The sequence below is a fragment of the Tamandua tetradactyla genome, chromosome 8, assembly GCF_023851605.1.
Source record: "Tamandua tetradactyla isolate mTamTet1 chromosome 8, mTamTet1.pri, whole genome shotgun sequence".
NCBI classification, from domain to species: Eukaryota; Metazoa; Chordata; class Mammalia; order Pilosa; family Myrmecophagidae; genus Tamandua; species Tamandua tetradactyla.
Window position 1 is genome coordinate 76,694,566 of NC_135334.1, and position 13,255 is coordinate 76,707,820.

A 13,255-nucleotide genomic window follows, 5' to 3' on the forward strand; every position below is an offset into this window, starting at 1 on the left:
TTGACATATTAACTCTGGAACTCATGAATTTGGGAGTCATAATCTGACACAACAAAGGATGATTCTGATAACACTATCAATATAACTGTGATGGTTTAATAAGCTCCAAAATCAATACTAAATACTAGGTTGAGAAAGGAATACTAGAACCTTCATTTTCCTCGAATTTTCTTCTAAGTCCTATGCATCTTCTGAACATGCCATGGTGCATATGGTCAGTATGTTGTATTTTCCTGGACAACATGAATCTGAACTTTAACTGAGAAGTTTTCCACTCTAAGGTAATGCTGATACATTCATTTATAATTTCTCCAGGTCTAATTAAAACCTTATCTTTGTTGATTATCTGGCTAATCAAAAATCCTGCCTATTTTAAGCATGTTTGATTGCTAAGTATTTAAAGAGTCCCTCCCTGATCTTTTTAGATTTTACACCATAAATAATTGGATTCATCATGGGTTGAATAAGCAGATATATATTGGCTACAAAAATGTGAATATGTGGAGCAATGTGATGGCCAAACCTATGGGTGAGAAAAGAGAAGAAGGCTGGTGTATAAAACACCAAGATGACCCATACATGAGAGACACAGGTGCTTAAGGTCTTAAGGCGGGCAGCCTTGGATGGGAGATTGAAGACGGTGAGAAGGATAAGGACATAGGAACAGATAATCAATATGAAGTCCAAGCCCCCTGTCAGGAAGGCCACAATTAGGCCATAGATTCTATGAATCTTGGTCTCAGCACAAGCCAGCTTTATCAGGGCCATGAATTCACAGTAGGTATGGGAGATGACATTAGTTCTGCAGTAGGAAAGCCACTTCAGTAAGAAGGGGTGAGGACTGAGGAGTACAGCTCCTCTGGAAACCATGGCCAAACCAAACCGTAAAACCACTGCAGGTGTCAGGATAATGGAATGCCTTAGGGATGGCAGATGGCCACATAGCGGTCAAAAGCCATGGCCAAGATAAATCCAGATTCCATAGTAGAAAGAAAACGAATGAGGTATATCTGAGTGAGGCAGGCTTCAAAATAAATCTCTCTATCATAGAATCAAAAGAGGCTGAGTATTTTGGGAAGTGTAGAAGAAGGGAGCATCAAATCAGTCACAGACAGCATGCATAAAAAGAGGTACATAGGTTCATGCAGTTTTGGATCTGTCTTGATTATTAATAAAAGGCCAACATTTCCCAACAGTGACATCAGGTAAACAAGGCAGAAGGGGATGGATATCCAGATGTGGAAAGTCTCCAACCCTGGAATGCCAAGCAACAGGAAGATGGCAGGTTGAAGACCAGTCCAGTTGGAAGCCAGCATCATGCAAACAACAGATATTCCATAATTCTGTCCAAATGCAAAAATCATAAATATGTGAATCCAAAGGCATATCATTATTATGGGTCAGAAGAGGTCTTCAGAGCCAAATAACATAGCATCAGCTATTGAATGATTTTCTTTCTAATACCCTCTTTCAGTGAATCAATACATGGAAATGCACTTTTTTCACATAAGAAAAGTTAATAAATAAATATCCTGAAGTGTCAACAAAATTTTATATACTTAAGTAAAGTCCCTTCCTCTATGTTTTTTCAGAAAATGTTGCTCCTCCACTGAATATATGCATTTAGATGCAGTTTAGAATATTCTACAGGAAGTAGGTGGTACATTTATGAATATGGAGATATAATTTTTTGCCATTTGAGCAAGTAAAAAAAACTAAAAGCACATCATTATGGGTAATATTAGCCATGCATGTATTTAATTTCTCTTGCCCCTTTCCAATGATAGAGCTTATAGATATGATGTCAAGACTTGGGAAATATTCAAAAACAACTGAGTTGATTAACTGATAGAACAGAATGAGGAAAGGTGGGAACAAATTGGAATGTGAAACAGAGATAATATAGAAAAAGCCATTATTTGCCTGAAGTCAATTAAACTGAATGATAAGAAATTACCATTTTTACAAAGTACAGTCAAATGGAGTCACTAAGTCTGGAAACAGAGATATACAGGCTATTAGAGATTGTGCTATTCTATAATGGTCAAACAGAATATTCAAAGGGGCATAACGAATTTATTAAAGTCAAACAATACTTTAAGTCTGAGGTTTGCTTTCTATGCAAACATTTATCGGCAACTCATGGTTCACAAATATGAGGTTATCAGAAACTTACCTTTAAATGTGTGAAGAGATAATCTAGAAAGGCACCCTAGCAAAAGTAAATTTGAAATTATGAATAATTTTGGGTTCAAATTTCAGCATATGATTAGCTTAGGCAATATGAGGCATCCTTACAGTGCAAATAATCTAGGTATACAAAGAAAAATAAGGTTTTGAGCATTGTGTTCCAGGATTTAATTTGGGGTCTTGCTTACATGGCAATGGTTATGTCAATCTTATGTTTGTTAATCTTAGTTTGAACATTTAGTTAGTATCCTTCTACATTTACTTTTTGTAAAATAAAAAGGTTGAACCAACTTTCAGGCAAGAACAAGGATTGAGTCTTCATTAGTAAGCATTTGAACATGAGACTCCATCTATCCTACTTAACACATTATACTCCTGACTATAACCTGGTTTTCCTACCTTTGTAAATAATCATCTTACTGCCCATTGTGAGGCTCATCTAAATGTTGACTATAACTGCATCAGGTCCCTTTGCACTTCCCATCCTGGGAGACCAGCGGCCTGAAAGGGAATTCCTGCGTACAGCTCTCATGAGGTTGTTGCCTGATTATAAACACACTAATCTCTAACATTCTCTCCAGGTATACTTAGGTCTCTTGAATGGGTTTAGTCTTTGTAGCACCCATGCCACCTGAGCTCTGTGCTTAGAAAGCAAGATGAGATGACCTCTGGACTCCAGGCACCTTATAACAAGTGATTCATTTCATCTCTTGGGCTTAAGCACTTGAAAGTGCAATAGAGTAAATGTTTACTTATAAGGGATGGGAAGAGAGGTGATTTCTATTCTTGAAGCCCCTGATGCATCCTTGTTTGATCAAGTAGCGGGGATTCATTAATCCTATGTATAGATGTATCATTACTTGCGTTTTGTTTGGGATGTTATGCCAAGCTTAGATCTATTTTCCTTCAAATACATACCTCCACATTGTGCTCTTCTGTGCATTGCAGAAGGGATGGATTTTGCAGACTATGCTTTCCAGGATCACAGATTATTTGACTTCTTTCTGGGTTTAGTTAATGGAAGACTCTATTAGAAAAAGAGGGAAGAGAAAGGGAAAGCCATTCTTCCCCCCTGCCTTTTGCTCTCTCTCTCTCTCTGTCTCACTCTCTCTCTTTCTAGCTCTAGTGCTTATCTCCATCTCTACAGCTACACCTTCATGGCTCCAGATTTTTACAAAGGGAACTTCTATGGTCTAAGCTACCACTGGGTGACTTATACACCTGATACTTAATGAAACTCCTTGAAACTCTCTCCGTTTCACTGGCATAAGTTGGCATAGTTTCCTGCTGTTTCGAATCTCTGGGTGGATCCACTGGCAAAAGTTTGGTTCCTCAATAATTCTGTAACTTGAATAAATAATTAATTGTATTAAAAATCCCACATATTAAATATTAAAGTGCTTCAGTTTCCTAGTTAGACCCTGACTTGTACAATTGGCTTTCATAGTAATATAGGGTTATTGTCTTTGGTGATTTATTGATTTGAAAGTATGACAGTGCATTTTCCTTTCAGTTATCTCATTTTCAAGGTTAAAAAGGGAAAATTTTTTTTAAAAAAGCACCAGCAAAATGCCCTTTCATCATATTCCATCCCAAAGGTGAAACATGACTGGTCATATTGATAATCTAGGCCAATTCATTTATATAAACATATACATAGCTATTACTTCATGTAATTTTGTTAATATATACATATATATTAACCAAGAGGATAACCCAATCTATCACCAAGAGTTAGGGGAGTATTCTTTCAATTGATACTGAGTTATACCAGAAAAATGAAGAATAAGTCAGTTTTCATTGAAGACTGTTACAACGAATTATGGCAGTAAAAAGTATTTCAGGTAGAAAAGTTAGCATGTATGACAGTATTTAAGTGATATCACACATAATGTTGTTTTTAAAATTTGGACCACAGCATCCCAATTTAAGCACAATTGCTTAGTTCATCAACCAAGAGAATTGGGAGACCCTGCACAATTAAAAAAAAAAGGCTATTGGAGCCCAGCATTTACAGAAACATACATCTGATGTTAAAGGATTATAGTTAAAAATGTTCTCTATGCAGATTCCTTCCAAGAAAGAGAAGAGCTTTATGTAGTGAAGATTGAAGGATAATTTTGAGGGGTTATAAAATGTAGTCCAAGTCAATTCAATCCAATTTAAAATGAATATATTGAAAATTTACTGAGGATTAATAAATCTTTGTATAAATTGAAGAGATGAAAGGATGTGACTGCCTTCTTATCCCTATTCAATTGCACTACAATGACATTATTCTATCTTCCAGAAACCTTTAATTTTGTTATCAACGCACGCCATACTATTAAGCAGAATATCAGCAGGAAAAAAATGATTGTATTAAGATGTATATAAATAACAAAATATAAAATATCACAAAGTTTAAATCTATCATAAGATATAATGAACATATCTTAAAGCATCATTAATGAAGCAAAAGATGAATAACATAGGAAATCATAATTCTAAGGGAAGGATAAAAACAACGAATGTTTATTGAGTATCTCCTTTGTGCCATCCACTGCTGTTTTTACATATCTTATTTAATCCTCAAACAACAATGTGAGGTAGATACAATTATTATTCATTTTTATGCATCAGAAATCAAATAACCATAAATTTATCCAAAGGAATATTACTGGATTTGAACATAGTCTAATCCAAAAGGCTGGATCCTTAGACAATAGACCATGGAACAACCAAGAAAAGTGTCATGGAGTCAAAACCGCTACAAATGTAAAATGCTTTCTCTTTGGGCAATCAGAAAGAGGCTTGTCTTATCAAAGGAAACAAAGGATAAGCCTCCCAGTTAAATAATACTGTCTATTTGTGAAAATATAAAAACTAAAGACAAAAAAGCAGGATAAAAAGTAAAAACAGAAAGTGAGCAAATAAGAAAAAAAAACTAGAAAGAGAAAGATTAATTAATTAATGATTCACAGGGCAAGAATCTAACATTTTTTGGAGGAAGAAGATCAAATTGGTATAAACAAAACAGACAATATAATATTTATTCTTAACTTTGGATAAATGGATAAGCAGAAATTGTGAATAAGTTCATGAAATAAAGCATCACCTACTCTTATTGGACAAAACATGCATTGTCTCATCTGTACACTTCCAAGAGAGAAAAAGGAGATATCTTCCTGTGAGTGATGTAAATGTCCTCCATTGTGATTAGGATTAGGCTTTCATAAACTATGTATTTGTTTAAACTTACAAAACTACACATTGACATCTTCATTTTACTGTATTTAATTAAACCTAAATAAAAGACATATGTATATATATGTGCGTGCACACACACACACACACACACACATATCAGTGTAATAGCCTAGAAGCCATTCAAATGAAATTTGAATCACTGACATCCAACTGACAGAGATGAGACAATTCAACAACAGGAATTTAATGGATCAAAGTTCTGAGGCTAGGAGAAGTCAGAGCTCCAGGTATCAGCAAGGTGATATTTTCCCCCTTATTCTGTCACATCCTGGTTCTGGCTTGCTGGCAATCCTTGGGGTTTCTTGGCTAGCATTGGTGCCTCTATCACATGGATTTGTCCTCTTTTGGTTTCTTTATTTCTGGTTCCAGTGCCTTTGGGGTTCTTACTCTTCCTGTGCCTTTCTTTATCCATGTCTGAATTTCTTCCTATGAAGGACTCTAAAAATCTGAATTTAAGCCCAGCCTCATTCTGCTGGATCAACCTTAATCAAAATGATGACTTCAAGAGATCTATTTACAATGTATACTCTCCCACAGAAATGTGGATGAATATCAATAAAATGTATAAATTTGGGTACATAATTCAATGCAGTGCACAGAGATGGATCTTTCAGAAATGCTGATTTAAGATATGTGTATACCTGAGTAGCTTTGGAAGTTATAGCTGAATTATTACTACTATAAAAACACATTTAGTTCCTTTCACAATAAGTAAAATGTGCTTCTTAAGGTGAAATGGTTTCTACAGTTTGGGATGATCCTACCTGACCCCAAACAAATAACAAATATGTAAATATCGTATATATATATATATGTTCTTTGTTTTGGAGAATATATATACATATATCATGTAAATATATATATATATATTATCCACATACACAGAAAGAGATTCAAATATACATTTATAAATTTATAAACAAACTAAATTGTTTTTACTGTTTGCTCAGGAGGAGTGTGGGAATATTTTTGTAATAAAGTTTTCTATGCAGTCAAATGGACAGCTGCACTGAGAAAGGAATTTAGCTCAGATTTGAGAAGGCTGATCAGGTTATGTGGTTGACCAGGAAGAGAACATTCTGACCTGTCAAGCAATACCTGATGTCAACATAGTCTCAATTCCCATTCTAAATATTTATAATGATCCAATTAAATAAGATGAGTGGGATATAGTAGCAGAATTCCAGGATTTTTAAGTTTTTCTTTATTCTTCTTTTCATTATGCAATTGTTCCCTGTGAGTTCACTTATAATTGACAATCCTCTCTCTCTGCTTGCCTACTTATATGTTGAAGACACTTGAACAGACTTATCTGAGACCTTACTTCCACAGGACTTAAATATTTTATTTTCCTGCATGAATCTCAAACATGCCATATCAAAACAAATCTCACTAATATACCTCTCAGGATAGCTCCTGATTCTGAGTTCCTTATGTCAAGGGATTAATGGCAAATGCATCTACTTCTCCAAAACAGAAAATATCATACCTCATAGTTGAATGATGGACTTCATAGCTGTGACTGCAGAGATGCTAATCTTTGTGTACTGAATTGCAGGTGTGAGTTTCTAGGACAGATAAGCAAGGAGAGGGAATATACATAGCACAATGTCAAAGACCTATTTGGCAGATGGCTTCCACTGAAAGAAACAGCACATGGATCTTGGATAATATTCCAAAACAAATGTGAGAAATGACATTGTCACTAAGTAGTGACAAATGAGGAAAAGGAATTAAAGATGGAGTCCAGTCTTTGATATCAGGGCCATAAACAGGGGCTAGTTTGACTTAAAAAGGGTTTGGGTCATCTGTCTTGATACTGAGTTCCATGTCACCTATTAAATGGGGAGACTCAAAGTATAGAGTAGCTTGATAATTTGACTATTTTTACTCTGTTTAGGAAACTAAATTCATGCCCTCAGTGTCACAGTGACTAGAGTCCAAAATGTTGCCCTTCTTTATCAAATCAAACCTACATCTATTAAATTTGCTCTAAAATTTGAGAACTCCTAACACAAATTGGAGCATTCACATTAATTTACGTTTTGTTTTATTATCTTTATGTAATCTAGATATGTATCACATGATAGCTAATTAGCCTACAACATGATTCAATTTGAGAAAAGAGCAACATTTATCATTTGTTCAATAATATCCCAATTACATATGTGCATCAAACAAACTTCAAACTGCCTTGTCTATATTAGTAAGCATTTGTTCTGCAAAGAATTCTAGTTTTTATCTACTTAGTTTCCTTTTCCTCCATTTCTTTCTGTCCACTCCCTATTTGTAATTATCCACCAAAGATAAGGAAAAAATTTACTAAATGAAAAATCTGAAGAAATTAGTTAAGTTATAATTCTGGAAATACACATATATATGGTAAGTTACTGAATTTTTAGTTGGTAATGAAATTCAGCTTTGGGGAGTGAGGGAAGGTATTTTCCCTATAGCCTATCTCTTGTACTTCCATTCATTTTATTGATCTAATTAAATTCAGACAACTTTAACTCTTACAGCCCTAAGAACATGTTCTCATAATTTCTTAATCTTTACTTCATATACAATGAGGTTAAGGAAAGGAGGCAGCAAAAGGTACATATTTGCAATAAAAATATGAATGTGTGTAGGCACATTTTTCCCAAAATGGTTAGTGAAAATGGAAAAGCTTGCTTTGGAGTAGAAAACATGAATGACACAGATGTGGGAGCTACATGTATCCAAAGACTTAGAGCAGCTTCTTGGGAAGGCAGGTGGAATACAGAGTGGAAAATGAAAGTGTAGGATACAGCAATAAGAACAGCATCACATGAACCAATGATGGAAGCCATACTGAGGCTATAATGCTTTGTGGCCCTTATGTCCTTACGTGCGAGGTTTACCGCAGCCATGAACTCACAGTAAGTATGGGCAATGATTTGTGTTCTAAGTAGGGAAGCTATTTGAGCAAAATGGGACGTGGAGAAAAGAAAACCACACTCTGAACCACCACAATTATACCCATTATACTGATGCAAGTGTGGGTTAGAACGGCAGCGTGGCAGAAGGGATAACATATAGCCACATATTGATCAATGGCCATGGCCAGGAAGAAGCTTGATAAAGAACATTTGAGCCAGGCAAACAACAATGTTTTGGGGCCCAATCTAGAACAGACACAGCATGTGGGGCAGTGCACGACATGGAGAGGACCAGGTGAATGACTAACAGTATACATGGAAAGAGGAACATGGGCTCGGAAGCTGTGTTCTACTCTCACCATGGCCAGGATGGTCACGTTCCCCACCAGAGCCACCACGTACATGGAGCAGAAGGGAATCCCAATCCAGACATGCATGTGTTCCAGACCTGGGATGCCCATCAGAGAGAAGGTGCCAGGAGAGGGTCGGGAAGTGTTGAGAGGTGGCATCATGCTTATCCCTTTTCTTCATATTGCTAAATCTGAAGGTAAATTTGTTAGGTCAATGTGAGCAAATCCGATGCTGAAAAACATGGAGATGTTATTCAGGAGGTCCTTTCACTTTCTTCTGTTAATAACAATTCAAACTCATAATTACTTTTAATTTTCCAAGACCAAAATGATAAAATAAAAAACAACAAATCGAATCATTGTTTTAAATCTAGGTTTTATACCTTATCTGGTGCATCTGGAGGTTGTAGACTTCTGAAAAGTTACCCGAGTGCATGGAATCTTTGTAGAATCTTATTTATCAGTTACCTTGTCTATCCATTGCTGAAAATGGTCTTTCTATATGTCCTTGTGCATAATCCAACAAATATTTATTCAACACTTACTGTCAAACAAACCATATGTCATGAATTTCAAATAAAGAAATGGACAGATTAGATATTCTTCTCCAGAAATTATACTCTGCAAGAAAAATTAAGACAACGTGATTTGAATAATAGTGAATAGTATGTGTAGACTTTGATTACATAGTGAGACATCACGTTTAGTCTGATACCCGAATGATGGCATTTAAAATTTTGGAAGCCTGAGGTACACTTTTCTGGAGGTGAAAGTAGCAAGAAAAACTGCGACAAAGAAATAACGATAAGGAACAGAAAAGAAGATCAGTGTTTCTGAAACTTAGTAGCAAAGGGAGAAAGCCATAGAAGATAAGGTCAATTTCTCCAAATTAACAGCATCTTCATGACTTCACTTTCTTTTTCTGTCGTTATAGAGAAAAACTCCATTATTTGAACAATTATCTGGAGAATAACGTAAATCTTCTCTGCTTCATTTCCTTCTACCAGCACTTTTTTGCAAACCCCTATTATTTTTTTTTACCCTTTTTTTTCTGTATAATATAACATACATAAAAAGCAAAGAAAGAAAAAAGCAGTAGTTTTCAAAGCATTCTTCAAAGAGTAGTTACAGGACAGATCCCAGAGTTTTTCATGAGCTGCCATACCATCACCTCAGATTTTTCCTTCTAGCTGCTCCAGAAGTAGGAAGCTAGAAGGGATAAATATTTTCTTTTTTTATCATCACAATCAACTTTTTTTCTTTTTTTGTGAAAAATAACATATATACAAAAAAGCAATAAATTTCAAAAGCACAGCACAACAAATAGTTATAGAACAGATTTAAGAGTTTGGCATGGGTTACAAAACCACAAGTTCAGTTTTTTACTTCTACCTGCTCTAAGATACTGGAGACTAAAAGAAATATCAGTTTAGTGATTCAGCAATCATATTCGTTTGTTAAACTCCATCTTCTCTGTATAACTCCACAATCACCTTTAATCTTTCTGCCCCACTCTTCAGGGGTATTTGGGTTTTGGCCATTCTAGCTTTTTCATGTTGGAAGGGAATGCCAATAATACCGGGTAGGGACTTGGAACAAGCTAATGTTCTGGAGATGCTGGTCTCTCTAGGTTTTAGGCCTTATCTGGTCCATCTGGAGGTTGTAGGCTTCTGAAAAGTTACCCTAGTGCATGGAATCTTTGTAGAATCTTATATATTGCCCCAGGTGTTCTTTAAGAGTGGCTGGAATGGGTTTGATTGAGGGTAAAGACCTAGTTTTGCATAAATTACATGTGTGCTAAATCTGCTATAGATAATAATCCTAAATCTTGCTATGTTTTTTTTTTTAATGTAACTCTCATCACAAGCCCTTCATAGTATTTATTTCATAGTATTATATTTCTTTTCCTTTCTGCTCTCACCCAAATGGTGGCTATGGGAAAGATCTATTTCTAACATGCAGACTGTTTGACAGCAAGTTCTTAATCCAGTGTTAAATATGAGAGTTTCACAGTAAATAGTGAAATCATGGACACATGTTTACTAATAAGTTGGTGCTTAAGTAGAATATCCTTCAGATTCCTCAATGTAAATGATGCACAAAATCCATCTTCAGAACACAGAAGTCTCATCTGTGACAGTATGGATTTGAACTTCTCTCTATTTTTTTACATCAGTGCTAATCAGACACTATTTTGGATGGAAAAAAGCTTCTGGAGTGATTCCCTTTTAGATCTCAGTGTATATGTCAAGTGAGTGAGTTTTCAGTTACTGGAAATGCTCTGGCAGAGGCCTCTGAAGAAGATACTTGCTTTAGGTGGAAGGTCGCACAACCCACACTCTAAATGGCCTTGGGGATAAACATAAATGTTCTCTGCCTCCTCATTTAAGGAGTGGCACTTAGACTGGAATCTAAAGAACATGTGCCTTTGGGCCGTGAGATTTGTATATCTATGTTTCTATCATCTTCACATTGAAAGGAAAATAGCATTTAAGAAGAAGAAAGTGAAAATCAAGACAAATCACTCTCAGGAGTTACATGAGATCGTTGGACATTGAATATTTGTATTGACTGCATGCAGTAAGAATGTGAGGTGTGTGGGTGTGTTCCTGCCTCTGAACATGATGTTTAAATTCTGGTAGTGGCTTTTTAAGTGTGATTAATGTATTTCCTACCTTCCAGCTCTAATCTGCCACTCTGCATATGTAAACCTTCTAACAAGTGAAGTTTTGACATTGCTTTTTTTTTTTCCTATTCTTTACTTAACCTGTTACGCACTCTTTATAGAAGCACTTACTCTATTTTTTTGAATAAGCAGATATAACTTTCAGGATAATGTATTTCTTAACGTTAATCCAGCCAATTGGTTATCATTTACAATGTTTCAAATTTAGATCATTTCACTGTACTTTATTGCACTTCTTGATTTCTTCATCCCAACACTGACATTCTGACATATGTAAACCAGATCATTTACTGTTTTGGTAAACATCAGAGACAACTATTACTCTTTAAAGCTATTAACATTGTACTTTGTTGTATAACCAATAGAGAGTAGAGACTTCGTGGAAGACAAGCCTGGATTAAAAAAGAGAAGTGGCAGGACGGGATGTGCTAAAGAAGCGAAAGACTGTTATTTACAAGAAGGTATTTGGCTATAGAGAAACTTTCTGTTGCTAGTGTTTTGTTTTCCCCTTTCACCTGACAGTGCAGAAGATCTTGAGTAGTGCTGATGTAACTTCTCTTGAGAAGAATCTGTTTTCCCTATTATCTCAAATTAATCTTTATGAATATAATGTGCATCCATAAGAATTTATATTTACTTATCCATATATATACTTGCCAGTATATATAAACACAATTAAGATCTTCAAATATAATTGATGAGGAAATATTTTAAAGGCTTCTATGTAGGTAAATGACTTTCTTCTAGTCATTAAAAAATGACTAAAAAGCAGAAATGATGTTTCCCCTATGATTTAACTTTTGAAACAGATATTAAACAGTGGGTAAGGTAGAGTAGATTGGAGAATGAGTTCCATAAAAGTGATAGCAGGGTTCAAATTAAGTTTAGTATGTCAAGGAAAGCCTTCTTAAGTGGCACTTAGACTGGAATCTAAAGAATATGTGCCTTTGGGCTGTGACATTTGGATATCTATGTTCTATCATCTTCAAATTGAAAGGAAAATAACATAAAGAAAATTCCACTGTAAGAATGAATTAAAATCTAGTATTACTGGGTCAAAAGACACTCATGTGATGCAAGATTCTATGGGTAAACAAGGGTCCCTACACATACGCCAGTTCACACAACCCAGAGGGAGTTTATAAAACTGAATCTGAGCAGGTGGTTATCATACATTAGCTCCTCAAGCAAACATACGTTGGATACACATATACAATGCAGAGCATTGCCAGAGCAGAGTTGTTAAATGCAGATATTAACAGATATACACATTCTGAAAATTTCAAACTGTGTATGAGTCGTGAGGTCAGGAGGTATCCATATCGCTGCTCCTTCCATATATTTTTAAAATACGAAATATGATCAAAAGGAGAGATAAGCTTCTGTTCTAGGAGATACTTTAAAAGTTATTTTGCCTTACAAAATCTAGCTCTTTTCTTATTCCAGCCATGGAAAATTTAACAAATTTACTTCCTGTAGTTAATTGTTGCATCTCTTCCTTTCATCAAAGGTATTTGGAAATTAAGAAGATGATCTGTAGAGCCTTTAACTTTTAACCCAGATCACTGAGGCTAGCCTCTTTTTCTCCATTCCTTCACTTTCTTAACAACACCCATAATCAATACCTGAAATTGGTTCAGAGCTGAAAAGCAAATGAAACATGTAGTTTCTATTTGTAGGAGCTTCAGCACCGTAATCTCCCAGGATTAGTGGGAGTAACATATGTCCAAACAGGTCCCTGTGGAATCACTGGGAGAAGTGGAGCTTCTTCTTGGTGAAGATTCTTGTATACTTGGTGATGATTTACAAAGTACATAATTTCAAGGCTAATGATTCTCCTGTGCATTTCTTCTGGATTATACTTTCAGCTGTAGCCATTT

At 35.4% G+C, this 13,255-nt stretch overlaps 2 pseudogenes; both read right to left on the minus strand.

The window, feature by feature from the left end:
* Nucleotides 1-372: 372 nt before the first annotated feature.
* On the minus strand, nt 373-1,316 carry LOC143645158 (olfactory receptor 52K2-like; annotated as a pseudogene).
* Nucleotides 1,317-7,935: 6,619 nt separating this feature from the next.
* LOC143645159 (olfactory receptor 52M1-like) lies at nt 7,936-8,848 on the minus strand (annotated as a pseudogene).
* Between the last annotated feature and the right edge of the window lie 4,407 nt (nt 8,849-13,255).